General features: G+C 50.4%; 1 protein-coding gene across 6 annotated transcripts in view; it reads left to right on the forward strand.

The window, feature by feature from the left end:
* Window positions 1-17672, forward strand: part of PDE10A (phosphodiesterase 10A) — a 148895-nt gene that overhangs the window by 77569 nt on the left and 53654 nt on the right. The window lies entirely within an intron of this gene.

Raw genomic sequence — 17672 nt, forward strand, 5'->3', positions numbered from 1 at the left:
ACAGCTCAGTGGGGCCTTACCTGGTAACAAAAAAGTACAAAAAATAGTTCAATTATTAATCACAACTCTCAATAGCGCTGTTTGTTGCTGGACGCTTGGCATTCTGGAGCCTTTGGGAACGTGCTCGGCAAAACCGCGATTTTAAAAAATGCGGCACGGCCGTGACGTGTATTTGATGTGCGGCTCCTTTTCTGTGAAGAGCTTTGTGGATTGTTGGTGTGTACTCTGTTCTAGTAACTTGCGTCAGTAGTAATACATGTAATGGGTGCGGAATGGTAAAACGTAACCGGCGTGTAAGCAAAGAAATAGGAGAGCGTGAGTCTGGCCATGTGACATTTATACGGGGGCAGGTGCGGTTGTGTTTGAATCGGCTGTGGTCCTGTATCATGTGCTTAAAAATCTGTCACGTGATATATACATTTTTAAACATATCAACAAGTATTAAAGTTTTTTTGAAGTCAAAGTTATTTCCTGCTCATGAGCATCGACGCAGTGCTCATCATTTGTTTAACACTATAAATCAGTGGTGGAAATTCCACTCTCCTATGGCAGGGGCCAGTCTCTTCAAACAAAATATATAATCCAAGGCAACAAAACTGTTACATTCGGACGTGAGCAAGTTGAGTTTATTTTGCCAATAAATACAGTGAATGGGCCTCTAAAATGACAGCTTACACGAACGACATAAAATGACCTCTAGGCCCCGCCTCGTTCTAATCGTGCACAATAAAACACGTGCATCCGTGGAACTTGTCGTCACACGCGAGATAAAATACTCGAGCACTGCGAGTCTTCTCGCGCGTGGCTCTGTCTCGCAACTGATGTAGTCCATCACGTGCAGGACAGATAGCCGGAGCACAGCCTCGGGTGGAAGCCGAGCGGGGGGGGGGGGGTCTTCACAACGCCTCCGCTGACTTTAACCGCGGGGTCGCGATGCGGTCCCCTATGGGCCCCCCTATGGCCGTGGTCTGGATTTCCGCAGTCGCATGTCGCCGGGGCTTCTCTCTCTCCGACCGTCCGCTTTGAATGGGCGATGGGTGCCCCATCTGGCGTGGCCGCTGTGGGTCGTTCGCTTCAGCGTGTATCATAATTCATTCGAGGAAGATCCGTGACCAGTCCTGTAGTCAAGTCGGAGCGATTTCTTCCTCAAATGTGCCCTGAGGTGGCGCACGTCTCTTTATAACCTCGAGCCAGTGGTGGACATTCCACATTCCTATGGCTAGGGCTGAGCCTCTCCATATTTGTATTTTGTTAATTTTTAGATTGTATCTTATAGCTATTTTATATTCGATATTTATTCAATTTTATATACTTTAGCCCCTTGGTGTTAGTTAGATTTTGAACCCTTATTATTATTATAGTAAGACTTGTTTACCACTTATTTAAGATTTTAGATTCCTATATGTTGAATGTATGCACCATCCTACCAAAGTAAATTCCGTGTCTGTGTGAACTTTCATGGCGAATAAAACCCTTTCTGATTCTGATTCTGATAAGGACAACCACTGTGGACCTCCCCACAAATTGGGCGCCTATTTCATTGCCCCTCCACGGAGGGACGATGGGCTGAGTCAATCCGCCCACACAGGAGTTGGACTCGCGACCTTCCGTTTGCGAGCCGCTCGCTCTACAGCTGAGCCACCTGGCTGGACAGCCGTACCTCCGGGGACCCATTGTCAACTCTCTTCTTGTCACTTGGGCATCTCACGAGTAGCTTGAAGACCGAACGAGCGGTGATTAGCACGGGTCCAGCGAGCGTCAGCGCCACAAGCGTGCGTTGCTGCCGATGTGTATCGCAGTCCGTCCAAAGTTCCCCGTAGTGCAGGGGCACTGACCTCAATTCTATCTGACAGGCTGATGGCCAGTGGCGCGTGTGTGTACGTGCACATGTGTGGGGGGAGCGGTGGCGTGGTGGTTGGCGCACTGCACTACGAAACCCAGTGCGCCCGAGTTCGATATCCTGTTTCGAGGCCAATAACAGCGACGATTGTCTGAACCGGACCTGGGCCTCCCCGAGGTCGACTCAGCTGCAAATTAATGCGCGTTGTGCTGGCCACCCACCCCCTCGTGTGTGCCGTGCCGGCCTTCATAGGTGCTCGCTAACAGCACTTGCCCCAAAATTATGTCAAGGCTATAAGGGGGATCTGTGCCTTTGTGCATGTGAGTGAGCGAGCAATGTGCATGGGAGTGGATGTTTACTATCGCGATGCAAACCACTCCGCTCCCTCGGTGTCTGCGTCGTGTGCGGTGAGAGAGGGAGAGGAGAGTGGCCTGCAGAAATGTGGAATTTGTTGTCTTAGAGAAATGGGACGGTGCTGAGCCACGGCGTGAATAAAGTAGCTCATAAATAACGTGACTACAGCAGAATGCAGCGGATGGTGACGCGGTTAATGCACCGTGCTTCGAACCTGGCGACCTGGGTTTGATTCCCCGGCATGGCTAACATCAGTGGCGAGCGATGTCACAACTGGCCTGCCCTCCACCCCCACCGCTTGGTCATCAAAGCAACTTGCAGTGACCAGTAATAGTGAAGTATGGTCAAACATTCACCATGAACAGCACGGCGCTGGGAGCCTTGAATCCACCATTGGATTGCCAAAGCGCTTGTGCGCGTTGTTACAAAAGAGTAGAACGGAATTGCATTGAATGGTGATTGGGAAGCACCGTTAAGGCGCAATAAATAGATGTTAGACATTGATGCTGTGCTTAAATAGTGGTCCCATTTGATGTGTACACCACTTTTTTACTGCATACTTGATTTCGATTTCAATCGTATTTAATCGTCATTTTCCGCACCAATGTCAATCAATTTCTGGATGAAGGCCCACTCCCCCCCCCCCACCCACCCCCCACTCTGTCGGTCACGGAGGTTGTTTGATGACTCTTCAACCACGACGGCCAGTGCAAGTTGATGAAAGAATGTCCCGGAGATCGGTTCGAGAAATCGCTCGCCCTGCTATTCGTGTTGACCGTGGCGGGGCGTCGAACTCACTCTGCGAGAAATGCGCAGCGAGGTTCCCTGACCATTGTACGTTGAACTTCTTTCGCACCGTACACAGCCGAACCGTGCTAATCGGAGGTGCGCGGGGTGGGTGGGTGGGGGGGGGATGACAACAAACTGAATGCACGCAAAGACGGGAAAAAATCACTCGTAGGGTGCCCTACCCATGAATGTGTGCGGCACTCTTGTGCATGCGCATGGCACGCAGCGGGAGGATGGAATGCACGATGCAGATAAATACACGACTTTAATTCGTCACATCAAGGAGAAGTGGGCCGTGAAGAGACGTTGAGTCAAGCCAGTGGTGGCATCGACGAGGGATTTTCCTTCGCTCTGGAATTCGTGTGAGGAATGCTTGCCGCACACGCGCGGACAGCCGAGGCAAGTGTTGTTTCAGACAGTGGGACCTGCACAGGAGAAGGAGAGAACCTCGCGCGATGCTCACCAGAGGCAAAGGTACAGAGAGACGCGGGGGGGGGGGGGGGTGGGGGGGGGGGGGATGGTGGGGTCAGTATTTGGCAGCTCAGTCGGAGGAACAAATACATAAAAGTGCGTGGTGTCAGAACGTCTGAGGATACGTACGTATGTTGAACTTCTTTTTCTACCGTACGTACAGTAATCGGAGGTGCGGTCATGCCGGGGTTGGTGGTGGGGGTGGGGGGGTTTGATAAAACGTCACCACGCCGGTCAGTGCAAGCTCGAGAGCTATGGAGGAGTCGTGCCGCGTGGGATTTTAAGGACGCTGATAGCAGCGCCCGAAGACGCTCGATGGCAACTCGAGGATGGGATGGTGTGCCCTCATTGTGAATGGTTCCCGGTGGGTTTTGGTTTCGGTTTCTTTACAGACAGGGCCTGTGAATTTAACACGTAGGCTTTCGCGACCAATATTATTCATAATAAACGTTTTTGGGTTAGATCGAGTTATCTATAAATGTGTCATAACACCCTCCGCCACCTCGACACGGCCAATCAGCAAAAAAGTGTCACGTTGACCAAAGACAAATGGTTCACTACTTTAGCCCACCGGTGTGTTGAAGAGTGAATCCACAACATTTACAGTTTTTGGGTACGACGTTTCGCTGGTATTTACATCCAGCATCATCGGGCAATTCGCCAGAATGGTGAAGCCCTCACTTGCTCCCGGTCTTAAATAGGGCAGCAGGGTGACGTCATCATTTTACTCATTCAGATGCAGTGCTCTATTTAAGACCGGGAGCAAGTGAAGGCTTCACCATTCTGGCGAATTGCCCGATGATGCTGGATGTGATTACCAGCAAAACGTCGTACTCAAAAATTGTAAATGTTGTGGATTCACTCTTCAACACACCGGTGGGCTAAAGTAGTGAACTATTTGTCTTTTGTTAACGTGACACTTTTTTTGCTGATTGGCCGTGTCGGGTGGTGGAGGGTTACGACACATTTATAAATAACGCGATCTAACCCAAAAACGTTTATTATGAGGGTCTGTGAAGTTCGCCAACTCCCCCCCCCCAATCTCTTCGCAAACTTCGTCACAGGATAAGAGGAGATGTACTCTGCTGTACTGCACGGTAAAGATGTGAATTGTACGCAACGTCCGACTGCTACCGACTCATTGCTGAGCTAACTTGCGCGTGCGCCACTCTGACGCTTTTGAGGCTCTGCGATCGGCATCATGAACGTTTCTTAAAAAAGGGAGGCGGGTGGGCGAAATCGCAGAATCAAAGAAAGAATGATTTTTTTTGTTAAAATGCTGTGGGTGTCTCTTCGCCACATCCACACGTTTAGGGGGGGGGGGGGGGGTGACCGGACTCTCACGACCCCCACGATCCCCATGACCCCCATGACCCCCATGACCCCCATGACTCCCACGATGTCCGTGACCCCCACGACCCTCACGACCCCCATGACCCCCACAGCGGGCTGTCGTGAGATGTCAATACATTATTACTACGATATTTTGTACGATATAAGGTCCACAAAGATACATTGTCCGTTTTTTAAAAAAGTATCTTTATGTCATAATTGTCGTTCGTTCATATAATAACAACAAATATACGTTCATATTTCCGGTCTGATATTTGTGAAATAAGAATAATTAAAGTTTTGAATAATATATGAACGGTAAAAAAAATCGCCGTTCCCCATCAAAGTAAACCGTTTCCCGGAGTAATCGACGGCATGGTGGTTGTAAGTCGTCGTCATTTTCTGACCGTGTCGACAACTAAAAGATGCAATGATTGGACTACTTGGCAGGTAATGAATGTGTCGAGTGACAGTGCAGCCGAATAACTTTGAAGCAATCGTCATTCGTGCTGGAGATACCTCCAAACCACGCAAAGGAGACGGCAAAATGACGTGACAGTTACGGGAAACTGACGTGTCGCGGTGTGGAAGGAATTCTGTCGCGAATCACTGCGTAAAAATTCAAGCCAAAGTCGTGCTGTCGACTTGTTTTGTCGCAAGTATGCTCGCTTGCTCTCTCCGTGTCACATCATTGAGGTGGTGGTTTGTTTTCAATAGACACTTCCCAAATACTAGACCTCCGTAAACATCCGGGCGTGGACTGGTCTGGAACGAAAGTGCGCTATTGTTCATTGAGGCGCCCGGAGTTTATATATAACGTTTCTTTCTCTCTCTTGCGAGACTGTTACCATCCTGAATTGCTTGTCCCTACATAAATAACAATGCGGGCTCTCCGGGTGGTAACATGCCTTTTTAGCTGTATCAGAATTGTACATAGGACAGTATAAGTTGATTTGCGTTATGTTTACAAGCTGATAAAACCGTGGTTTACTCTCGAACACACCAGCGGGCTGAAGTAACTAATTGGCACGTTTTGTTTTCGTGGCAAACCTCACTCATTGTCCGTGTCGGGTGGTGGTGGGTTAAATGACACATTTATATTTACGCGATCTGACCATGGGCGGAGTTTGGGGGAGGGGGTCCAAAGTGGACACCTTCGTTTGAATCTAACCCATGACACCTTTGCGGTGGATAATGTTGGTCGCGAAAGCCCACGTTTTGAGCGGGACGACTGTCGTCCCTCTCTCACTGAGTCACGCGGCTCTTTTTCAGGAGGGTCCTGCCCAAGTTTGCACGGTGGGTGTCAGGGGTGATTGCTGTGGATATTCCAGTGGAGTCATTTGTCGCATGAGGTGGGAGCCGTCGCGTTCCCGCCCGCATTGTTTATTCCGAAATCTCAACAGTTCCCCTTTTTGAAGTTTGGAGCGGTTCACCTTTTCTGGGCCGGACGGACGAATCTATTCGCGTGCCGTTCAGCGTCATCGTCAGCCACGGTCGCATCTGGATTCAAATTGGCGACGACTATTTCTCGCCTAGATGACGGTACTGTTAGTCGTAGTTCAGGCTGAGTTTCCCAAACTCCAATGCTCGCCACCCATCGGCACACTAAAAGTCTTTACCCCGTTGAGCAATTTAGCAATTTTACTCCCCGTTAAAATGCAAATGAACTCGTCCCACGCTGCACGCGCCCAATGATTGTTAAACACTTCCCGCGTGACGTGCTGAGCCAATTAACGCCGTCTTAGATGGTATTTGGCCTACTCCTCCACGCTGGCTCGATGCCTTAGAAGAGCTGTCAGCGTCCACATTGTACCCCACAGCAAATATAAGGCACGAAAGGGGCAGACAAAACTGTGTATACTACTGGGTGGACACACAGAGAGAGAGGGGGGCGGTTTAATCTCAGAAAACTCTACCCATTATTTCGACTGCCACGCCAGGAGATGGATTCGAACCGGCTACCTCTTGGATACCCATTACACCATCTGTGGCAGCTCGCCTTCTTGCTATGCAACTGAGCAGCGCTGATAGGCGAGCGAGGGAGAGCGGGAGGGAGGAAAGAGTCGAGGGTTACTGCGAGGCCATGGGAGAGCCAGGAGAGAGAGAGGTTGACGGAAGCAGCTGAATATTTCAGAGTGCCGGAGAGAGAGGAGGGCAGTGGGGGTGGGGGGAAAGGCATTTGCCCGTAATGCAATCTTCAAGTAATGACACGAGTTCAATCAATACGCGCTGCTGCGATTATCTTCGAAAAGTGCTGCGTTGGACGCATGAATCATTTATTTATTTCTTGTGTCTGCGAGGAGACCGCCTCTGCAGTGGCCGTCGGGACAATAAGGTGGGGGCGGAGGGGCCTGACGACGACAGTGAGGACCTCGGCTTACGTTTCCTGTTTTTCCGCGAGCCTCCCGTGTGGATGAGATGGAGAGAGGGAGTGTTTTTTTTGCTAGCGTTGTGTTGCGTGTGGTTGGGGTCGTTGCGTGTTTGGGGGGGTGCGGCTGCTGTGTTTCTATCCCCGCTTGTTTATCCAGGAAAGAGCCTCCCTGAGACTCGTGACTCCTTATTTATATGTTTTTGTTCTTCACGAGGGACCCCCTGTTAAATGTTTTCGCAGTGGAAGGAGGCGACGCTCGGTTAGACGTGATCCCAATCTAGTACATTTTGCCGGGGGGGGCGGGGAGGTTTTTAGTTTGAGGTTTGGGAAAAAACCAAACCTTTGGACCGTGACACTGCATAGGACTCGGTTGGGTACTCTTGTGAATGCCGTCATGGCATCTTGAACGTCCATGGTGGAGCGGATGGTGCGGACGGTGCGGAGTATTATTACGGTGAATGCGCACTGCACAGCGGTATTAACCGGGGCGGCCGCTGCATTCGAACCACGAACCTCTTTAACTCGCGGCGAACGCACTACCGCGAGACCACGTGACACTGTAGTGTGCCCTCCTATGCGGTGGGTGCATGTGTGTGCACGCATGCAAGTTATCATCGGCACTGAGGAGACAACGGAGTCTCGGTGTGGTGCTGACCAACCACCTCCTGTGTGCCGTGCCGGCCTTAATAGGTGCTCGGGCACAGCATTCGCCCCAATGGCCTCTCTTTGCATGCAAGTGGGTGGAGGCGTAGCTACGAACCCAGCAACCTGCGTTTGATTTCTCACGGTTAACCTCAGTGGTGAATACCAGAACTGGCTCTGGGCCTCTCCTACGTGGACCCAGCCTTACGTGAGTACCTGGTGCAGTGTGAAACATCAGCACTGGGTAGACAGAGGGGACCAGGAGTGGCGCGCTGGCTCCACCTTATGCGCCGTTCTGACCTTGCCCCCCGACAGCCTGAACAAAGCTGTACTTGGGGGGAGGGGTACCTTTGTCTTTGTGGACGAAAGTGCATCCACGGAATGAATTGAACTGCATCGAGTGCATTAGCGCAACACGGTTTCATCCACGCCATCGTCGTAATCGCCATCGGAGCCACGGTCACTCCGCTGCGAGATAAGAGAGAGAGAGGTCCTCACGCTGATCTAAAACGTTCTTCCAGAGGCAACGTGTGCACGCCGCGTTTCATTACCAACCCCGCGCAAAAGTTCAACTCCCGGACGTGCACTCCGAGTGTTACTGACGCGACGGGATTGTGTGTTCGTTTCTTTGGGAACCCCTCCAAAAACACACACGCACACATACGACACACACACACATACACGTACGTTTACATCACATTAATAACATTTAAAAATAAATATTTACTTTATGTTTCGGCGTTGCTTGCCCATCAATCAATTCTTTTAAAGTACAGTAGTAATGTCGCCACGTTCTGTTGTAATGCTCCGTGTAGCCCGATATTCCAGCATTGAATTTCGCAGTTGCATTTAAAAAAATATTATTTGAATCATTCTTGTGTGCGTGCATATATACACTTATATATTTGTTTAAATAAATCACAGTAAATACAGTGTAAAATTCATATCAATAATAACAATACTTTACTGCGCTTTGACTTTGATCTATTGTAAATATATTTTAAGAATATAAGAAACACTAATAATATAATAATTTACGGTCGATTGTCAGTGCACTACTAGCTGCACAATCCACGCGCCATTCTGGTTATGGAGGTTATTTGACCATACTTCACCACGCTGGTCAGTGTGGGTTTGAGTGGGCGGAAGGGGGGCAGGATTTGTTCAGATATTGGCTGGGAATCAAACTCAGCACGGTAAACATGAAATGTTGGGCAGATATTGGCCCAACGTCGCTGCTGGATTTCTGGGTGGTCACTGCATTCGGAATGCAGTGAACTAACCACTTCAGCCACCACAGCCTCAGAGTAGCGGTGAACGCAACGCGCGCTGAACCTGGACACCTGAGCTCGATTCCCAGCCTTGGCCAACATCAGCGGTGAGTGATGTATGAACCAGTTCCGTGATTCCCCCCCCCCCCCCCATTACCAACCCACAATTATCAGAGCGGTGAGGTATGGTCACAACCCCCCCTCCCCCCCCAACGACTAACAGTGTGGAGGAGGCCTCCATACCTCCACCCCACAGTGGAGTGACAGAGGTGATAATTTATTACGTCGTTATTGGGATGTTTTGTTGTTGTTGCACAAATACCAGTTACATTGTGTGTACGCGCTTTTAGTAGCTACGGGAGGATAGGAACAAGAAAGAACCCAGAAGGAAACCCCGCGCAGAACACGTGAGGGGGTAAGAGAACACGTGGGCGGGCAGAGAACACGTGGGCGGGCAGAGAACAGAGAACACGTGGGCGGGCAGAGAACACGTGGGCGGGCAGTGAACACGTGGGCGCCCGAGGCCGAGAATGGAACCCGGGTGGCTCTTGCCGGCGAGCGTCGCCACTGGGGGTGGCCGCTACCCTTGTCGCCCACGTTCAGTTTCATCCACGCGACGTGAACGTCACACGCGTCAACGTGGGTTCACCCCCCCCTCCCCGCTTCAAACGAACGGGAGTCGTGTCGAGTCACACTTTGGCCTCTTGCTCGCGGTTTTTGTTGTCGGTGCTGTACCATCGTCGACAGTGCGTGCATCGTTTCTGAAACACCACATTTGGTGCCTGCAGTCACCGTCCATCGCTGACGGACCACACCCTCTCGAATACCAACACCCACTGGTTCTGGCGCCTCAAGGTGTTGGCAGCATGGCAGCGTGGGAGGCCCGGTATTAAATAGCACGGTGAAAATGATGATGATGGTGGTCTTTACAGCCCTGAGCGAATGGTGGAAGTTTCACATTCCCATGGCAGGGCTGAGTCACAAATCGCTGTCAAATTTCCCGAGTGGTACTCAATTTTGGTTTACTCAGCAGCGACGCGGGGCTGAGCCGACCTCCCAACTGGGAGATTAACTTTTGTCTGCTCGTGTTTGTAAGATATGGTCTCTAAACCCACACCATTGTTCGGCTAGACGTGACTCCCATACACTGGACGCATCGCTATATTTACATGCTACCGCATACTCACGGCGATTTGATGCTTAGCTGAGCAGGTTTTGAGCCTGGTTAATGCTTGGATGGGCGACCATATTTAACAAGTGTTGTAGGCTGCGGAAGCTACTCTACATCGTGGGCAGCAGGGGACAGTGCAGAAAAATCCATTGTTGTACCATACCTCTGCTCCCACGTCTACGCTAAGCTGCCTTCTCCAAGGCGTACTTACCAGCGGGGTGAAGTATGGTCAAATAACCCACACCACAACCTGCTTGGCATTTGGAGACCCTCATATAGCAGTGGATTGCTAAAGAGCCATACGTTAATAATATGCTTATTATTGTACAGTTCAGTGTATACAATGGCCACAGTGCCAGACTAAGCTAGTGTGGGGCCTGTAGCATGATGTTATAAAGGGGCCCTAAATAAAAGAACACTCAAATATAAAAAAAAACAAATGTTTAACTTGCACAGTAAAGTAATTGTATTTTTTCATTTGCTATACAGCCAGATAATACGACAAATCGCTAACCTTAAACACCCAGTCGTTCATAAAATGTGAAGGCGGTATAGTACTATAGTAATAGAGCAAGTGCCGAATCACTGAACCGAAATTGATAGCTTGAAAGCATTTAGCGCGGGGCCCTTGAAAGTGCGGGGCCCGTAGCTACTACATATGTAGTAGTTACTACATGTGTAGCTACTTTTGCTACGAGAATGATCCGGCAACTGGATGGCCATGTGGTGCACGAGTTATTCGCGATCGGAAGGATGCGAGTCCAAATCTTGACTGGCGGTCAACCCCGGCTCGAGATTCAGCACGGGATTGTCAAACGGGCCGTAACGTGCACGCAACAACGCATGCTGGCCGTGCACTGTGTACGCATGGACAGCGTCAGGAATGTTTAAAGAACAAAAAAAATCGATGAACAAAATTACGTCAAGGAAAAGAGGGGTTGTGGGACCTTAATATCATTCGTCGTTGTTGTTGTTGTGCAATCGTCTTGCGCTTGTGAGCTGAGGCAACCGTCTGGCCAAACCCGGTTTTTAAATCCTCGCCGCATGCGCTTGGCATTTGAGATCGCCTCGTTGTGACGTGGAGCGACGGGCATTCTTTGTGCGTGCGGTCCATCTGTCGGGGAAAATCCCGTTGCAGAGACAAATATATATTCTGCTCGCTAAAAAAATGGGGCAGGCAGTGTGGGAGGGGGATGATATTTTAAAACTAACTCGACTGCCTGTTGTGTCTCCCCCGGGGCGGGGGGGTGGGCGATGCAGTGCCGCTAACATTAACACAAATAAATGGAGTTTGTGCCTTGTTAAATTCCGCTTTTGTTCAAAGGCTTAAAAAAACACATTAGGACGAAACTGCAACGGGGCACATCCGCCAACATCAAAGTGGGCCTGGGGGCTTTCATTTTTTATTCCGCGTGAGCACGCGGCGCCCCCCCCCCCCCAAATCGTCCGCCGCTTTTTGGGGGGCATCGCTCGCCGTCGGCAAAAGTTTCGGAGGCACCGCGGCTGTCGCCATTGTCTGGGAGTTGCGGAACTACAGGCAACACCACTTGCCCCCACCGCCTATATTGCCGCACGCTTTACATGTCGGGCTGCGGGCGAAGTTAAAAAGCAGCGGCTGACCAATCAAAAATAATGGGGCGGAGACGAAAAAAGGGGGGGGGGGGTGAGCGGTGGTGGTGGTGGGGGGGCGGTTTTCACACAAAAGTTTGGAGTCCGTAGCCACGCAGTCGGCTCGCAGGATGGAGGTGTTTTTGATTGTCCAGCGGAGCTTGCCTCTGTAAAGCGTAGAAGGCTGAACACGTGGCAGGCTTTCGCGACAAATATCATCCATAGAGGGTTTTTTTGGGTTAGATCGCGTAAATGTAGAAATGTTGTGTCGTTAAACCCGCCACCACCCGAGAGCCAACTGGTAAGGGTTGTCACGTAAACAGAACGTGGCCAAATTCGTCACTAGTGCAGCAACACCGGTTGTGTGTTGGAGAGCCAAGCCACGACATTTACAATCTGAGTACCGTGAGGTTTCGCCAGTAATTACACCTGCGATGAAGGTAGTTGTAATTACTGGCGAAAAGTCGTACTCAGGTTGTACTCGTAGAAGACTTACCCTCGCATGCAGGAAACAGCCTTGGGCAGGCAGTGGGTGTGCCGTGCACACGCGCATAACACGCGGAGAGGAAATCAAAACGTTACTTTATGATAATCTGTTCCAGCTGGTACCAGAGTTTTTGTTTTTTTCGTGCTGAGACATTAATGACGGGCTGTAACCATCACATGCAAAGGCTGTTTACACTTCCCCCAGGTAATGTTTACAATAAACACCTGCTGCCCATGTGCACACAGCCTTGATATTTTTGAAACGAGGCTTTCAGAACATTTTTTGTTCTTGTTGCGCCCAGCGTTTAAAGTTATCTTGCCTAAAACGCGGCTCGGCGGGTAAATAAAATTGTGTTTCTTCTTGTTCATGTCAACGTTTTTTCTCTTGCCTGTGATGTTAAGTTTTCTTCTGGTGCTCTGGGGTTGGGGGTGTGGGGAACCCTGAGAGATGGAAATGTGGAGGATTTGGGTTACGGGGGTTCTAAAGCTCCCCTCATTGTTGTTCCGAGCAGTCATCAATCACAGTTATAAATCCGCAGGTGTCCCGTGTACATTTATGAAAGGGAATTTTTTTTTCAAAAGCTACTGCCGTGTGTCTGTCAGCGCAAGTGACATTGTACAAATTTGCTGGTAAATGAAATAGTGCGGGCGATGAGCATGCGCGCGCTATGTAAACTTGAGGGCAGTTGTTGGGTGGTGGGGGAGCGGTGGCGCGGTGGTTAGCGCACTAGCCGTGTGAACCCGGCGACCCCGAGTTTTAATTCCGGGGAATGGCTCGCGTCGGCGGTGCGCGATAGCCGAACTTGTGCCCGCCGCTCGCCAAAATCGCATCGATCAATCGCTGGGCGAGGTACGGTCGAAATAATCTCAGGTAGCGCGGGCCTAAGCCTCCAACCAGCCGGGAGTGCATTGACAAAGGGCAGTCGTGTAATGGCGAGGCTTGTTTTTAAAGCCGCTCGTTGTGCCCTTGCCATTACGGCTGAATACGCTCATTCACGTTGGAGGTTGCAATTTTGTACTTTTCTGTCCGCTGACAAAAAACGAATTAAATCATTGGGCACGAAACGGTTACGCACTTCACATTTTCGCGAATGCTCCGTTGACAAAAATAATAAAAAAATAATCGAGCGCAACCCTTTGCGACTTTTTTGTTGTCGTCACCACGACCGCATGAATGTGTGTGCGCAGTTCAATCGTGAATTATTGATGTTGCGTTCCTGTCTAGGACACATCAATGACTTTGGGTATATCAAAGTGACGCGTGCACTGACGTCCTGTTAACGTTGTCCAGCGAACACGGAAACGTGGTGACGTGAAGCGGTGAAAATGTGTGATAGAACCCTGGAAACGTCACACCCCCCGGTTTTCTTTGATGCCCTCCCCACCCCTCACCGTCCCTCCGCGTGAGTGCGTGTTGACACTGTTCGTGGGTACATGTCCATGTTGACTATACACTCGTTTGCTCGTGTGTCTGTGTGGCTAGCACATGTACACACGCAGAGGTCAACGCTGGGCCGCTGGATAACATCAGTGGCAAGTGGTGTCTGAATCTGCCTTGGCTCCTTCGCCAGGCTGGTCTTGTGAGTCTTAAGCGAGCACCTGGCGTTGTTTGTACGTGGCAGCACTGGGGAGACAAAGGCGTCCGGGCGTGATGCTCGCCATTCCAACCTCAAGCGCACTTCATAGATGCTCGCTATCAGCGCTTGCCTTAAGATTCTGTTAGGGCTATGTCAGGGGATCTTTGGTCATGGCTGGTGGCTAATGACGACGATATCCGTCCACGGCATTCACAATGTACGATCATTATTATTCCCTGCAGAGGATGCGTAATGCCGCCGTGTGGGTCAGAAGCGAATCTAATATGATCACTCCCGCTTGCCCAGCCGCCGCTTTGAGGGGTTGTGGCGTTAGGAATCGCCGCGTCAGCGAAAACGTTCAGGCAACTTCCTTTGCCGGTCATTCCAGGCATCGGGGATGGGCAGTGGAAATAAACGTTCTCGCCATACCCCCACGGGGACACTGACCGTCTCCAATGAGACCGTGGGTACAAGTTTATTATTTTGAGATTTTATTTTTTATTTCATCATGCCGCCGCTCGTTTATCCGGGAAAGTCTCGCCGAGGCACAAGGCTCTTTTTTTTTTTACGGATCCCGTAAAGATTTTCACAGCATAGCGGTGATGTTGCTGCTGCTGATGCACTACGGTGGCTAGGAGATGTTAACTACCTCGCCTGGTATGCTGGGGTTCGTGGGTTCGATCCCGACCCTGATGCCTGTATATTTGAAATTTGCATGTTCATCCCGTGTATATTTCTCCAGGTCCTCCAGTTTACCCCCTCCACATTTAGAAATATTACGCGTTTACAGTATTTGGCTGCTATAAATGTCCACGTGATTAGCCACTTCGTTGAGCTATCATTTGTGGGCAGGTCGCTTATGAAAAGAGCAATGCAGCTCAGTGGGCCTTACCTGGTAAAATAAAAAAAAATAGTTTCGTTTAAATAGTTTCAGTTCCGTGTGTCATCCCGCTTTATTAATTTGCAGGACATCTTTCAACATCGGCATGAGGTTTGGCCATGCAGAACAGAGAGATAACATAAGAGATTCCACACGGCAAAGGCGCCCGGGTCGGCAATCAAACCCAGGTGCTTTTTGCCGTGAGGCACAGTGGGGGGAGAGGGGGGAGCGTGCGGTGTTGGTGCGGGGGGCGCAATCGCTGTGTGTAAGGTGTGTGGGTGGGGGGGGGGCAGCACTCTTGAGTAAACACGTTGACGTCACAAGCCCTTTCTACGCGAAAGAAAATAAACCGATCCGTTGCAACCCATCGAATTGGCCATTCGTCTAAGAGGGGAGATTTCAAGCCATTTTATTTCTCTAAACGTCGTTAATTTCGGCGCGCCTCGAGGAGTTTTGGTTCGTTAAAAACGGTTGCAACCGAACCGGGTTTATTTATTTCCTGCAGAAAGCGATTTCGTTTTGGTTGAGATCAATCAGAGTGCAGTGCGCGCGAGCGGAAGGAGTGTGCGGTGCCATGCCGAACACGCGGTACTCACATCGATCTTTTTCCACTGCCGCAAGTAAGCCGTGCCAGGGCCATGCCAAGCCAGCTTGGGGGCCATGCCAAGCCAGCTTGGAGGCCGTCCATAAATGACGTCACGCACCTGGGGGGGGCGGGGGGATGTCAGACATTTGTGACGATGTGTGACGAGGGGGGGGGGGGGTTGAGAAATATGACGTTACATCAAAATTCGCAACTTTGAATAAATATAGATAACACGTTCTACTTAAATAGACTTTTTAATAAATGTTTTCTCCTACAACATCAGAGTGCAGCGCCACATTAAATACGCACTACAATGACAATAGTTTAAAGCGATTTGAAGCATGTTTTATATATTTTTTGGGGGGGGGGGGGTGGGCAGAGCTTTGTGACGTCATATTTGAGGGGGGGTCTGACTTTTTGTGACGCCGTGTGACGATGGTGGGGGGGGGGGGTCAAAAATCGTCCACAATCGCGTGACGTCATTTATGGACGGCCCCTTGGTGCAGCTCAAGAAGCGTTATGGGTTGCTTGTTTTTCCACTGCAAGAAACGTATCTAGTGTGTCTGGGCATCCCCCGTATGGGGCCCCTTTTGAGTGAGGTGGAGGTTCCGATGTTCCATCATATCCGTCGAAAAGTAAGAAAGACCTTGACTCTCCATCACCGTGTATAGCCGTCAAGTGTGCAGGTGGCGTGACTGCACACTGGGGATTGTGGACTTGCCGCCGGAGGGACCCAAGTTCCAGGTTACGAAGAAGGGTAGGGGTTTCCGCGGCTGAGGCACGCCAAAAAAAAAACAACGCGGCATATATCGTGCGAAGGAAAATAAGAGTATCTCACAAAACCGGAAGTGGGGGGGGGGGGAGAGGCAGACGTGGATATGTCGCCTTGAGTGGTATTTTTTGTTTGCGCAATTGACAAAAGCCAGAATCTATTTTTTGTTATCCTGGCAAGACTTACGGATATTTCCAGGACAGCTGTCTCGACAAGCAAGAGGGATGAGTCCTGCATAAATCCCGACGAGCAGGGAAATTGGACAGGTGGGGGAGGGGTCCCAATTTATTTGTTGCACGAAGGTCAATGCCAACCAGGCTGTACCACTGGCCTATAAACCCTCCCTCCCTCCCTCCACCCCTGGATTTTCAGTTAATTTCAACAACAAAATAGCGATGCCCACAAAAGAAACAATGTGCGCTCGGACCTCTTGTAAGGTACCGTGGTGTCCTTTGGCAACATTACGGCACAATGATCAGCAACGATGTGATGGTTAATTTAAGCGGCGGTTGTTTCGGACAAAGGGCCTCGTTTGAGTGTCGTGCGCGAAGAGACCACCCTCACGTCCTGATCACTCGGCGACTGCCTGCCGCCTGTTTCGCGATTCACGGGAACCTTTTCGCGGGGAAAAAAGCGACTCGTCGACTCGGACCCGCCCGTTAAACTGCGTAACCGAGCCAAACAATTCGTGCCACAACCACCCGTGACGACGTGTAACCTCTCGGTCACGGCGGCTGATGGGCGTTTTGGACACCGACGAATCGTGGACAAAGTTTGCCTGGAATTTGGGACCTTTCTTGCCAGTATTGAAATATAACAATAGGTTTTACCCCTTTCCGGCAATAAAACAGGTGTCAAAATGTTAAAACACCAAACGGAATCCTTACTCAAGGAATCCTGTCTGCATTAACCATACGTACTTGTGGTGAACAGAAAGCTGTCTCTGGTGTGGACCAATCAGTTTTCAAGACGATGCATCATATCTTATCAGAGCATGTTTTTTTGTTGGCATGTTCACCACAAGCACGTGTGCTTAACGCAGACAGGATTCCTCGAGTAAGGATTCTGTTTGGTGTTTTAACACCTTGACACCTGTTGTATTACCAGAAAGGGGTAAAACATATTGTTATAGCCACGAATTATTGGAGCCAGGCGGGGGGGGGCCCTGTCGGGCACGGCCTCTCTCCTTCCCGTATTGATGACGTCCCCTCCGTCTACCGCAGTCCGCTTTCCGGTGGTTGAAGGCTGGCGGTGTGTGTAGTAGCAACCCGCACCCACCCCCTACACTCCTCTCTGTCCTGTTGGCCAGTTTCGCCACCCTGTCGTTCATCTGCATCCCCCCCCCCATCCGTTCACCAACGTGCGTCATCTGCACATCCCCCCACAACACCCACCCACCCCACCTACTACAGGATCTCTGACCACGTGTTGTTGTTATTATCTCGTTGCGATTGTAGACAGCTGCCAGGTTTGTGGGATCAGGTGAGCAGATTGTGAATGCGATGGCATGCGGTGTTTGCCT

The sequence above is a fragment of the Petromyzon marinus genome, chromosome 51 (genome assembly GCF_048934315.1).
Source record: "Petromyzon marinus isolate PM22_M1 ecotype Great Lakes invasive population chromosome 51, UKy_Petmar_22M1.pri1.0, whole genome shotgun sequence".
NCBI classification, from domain to species: domain Eukaryota; kingdom Metazoa; phylum Chordata; class Hyperoartia; order Petromyzontiformes; family Petromyzontidae; genus Petromyzon; species Petromyzon marinus.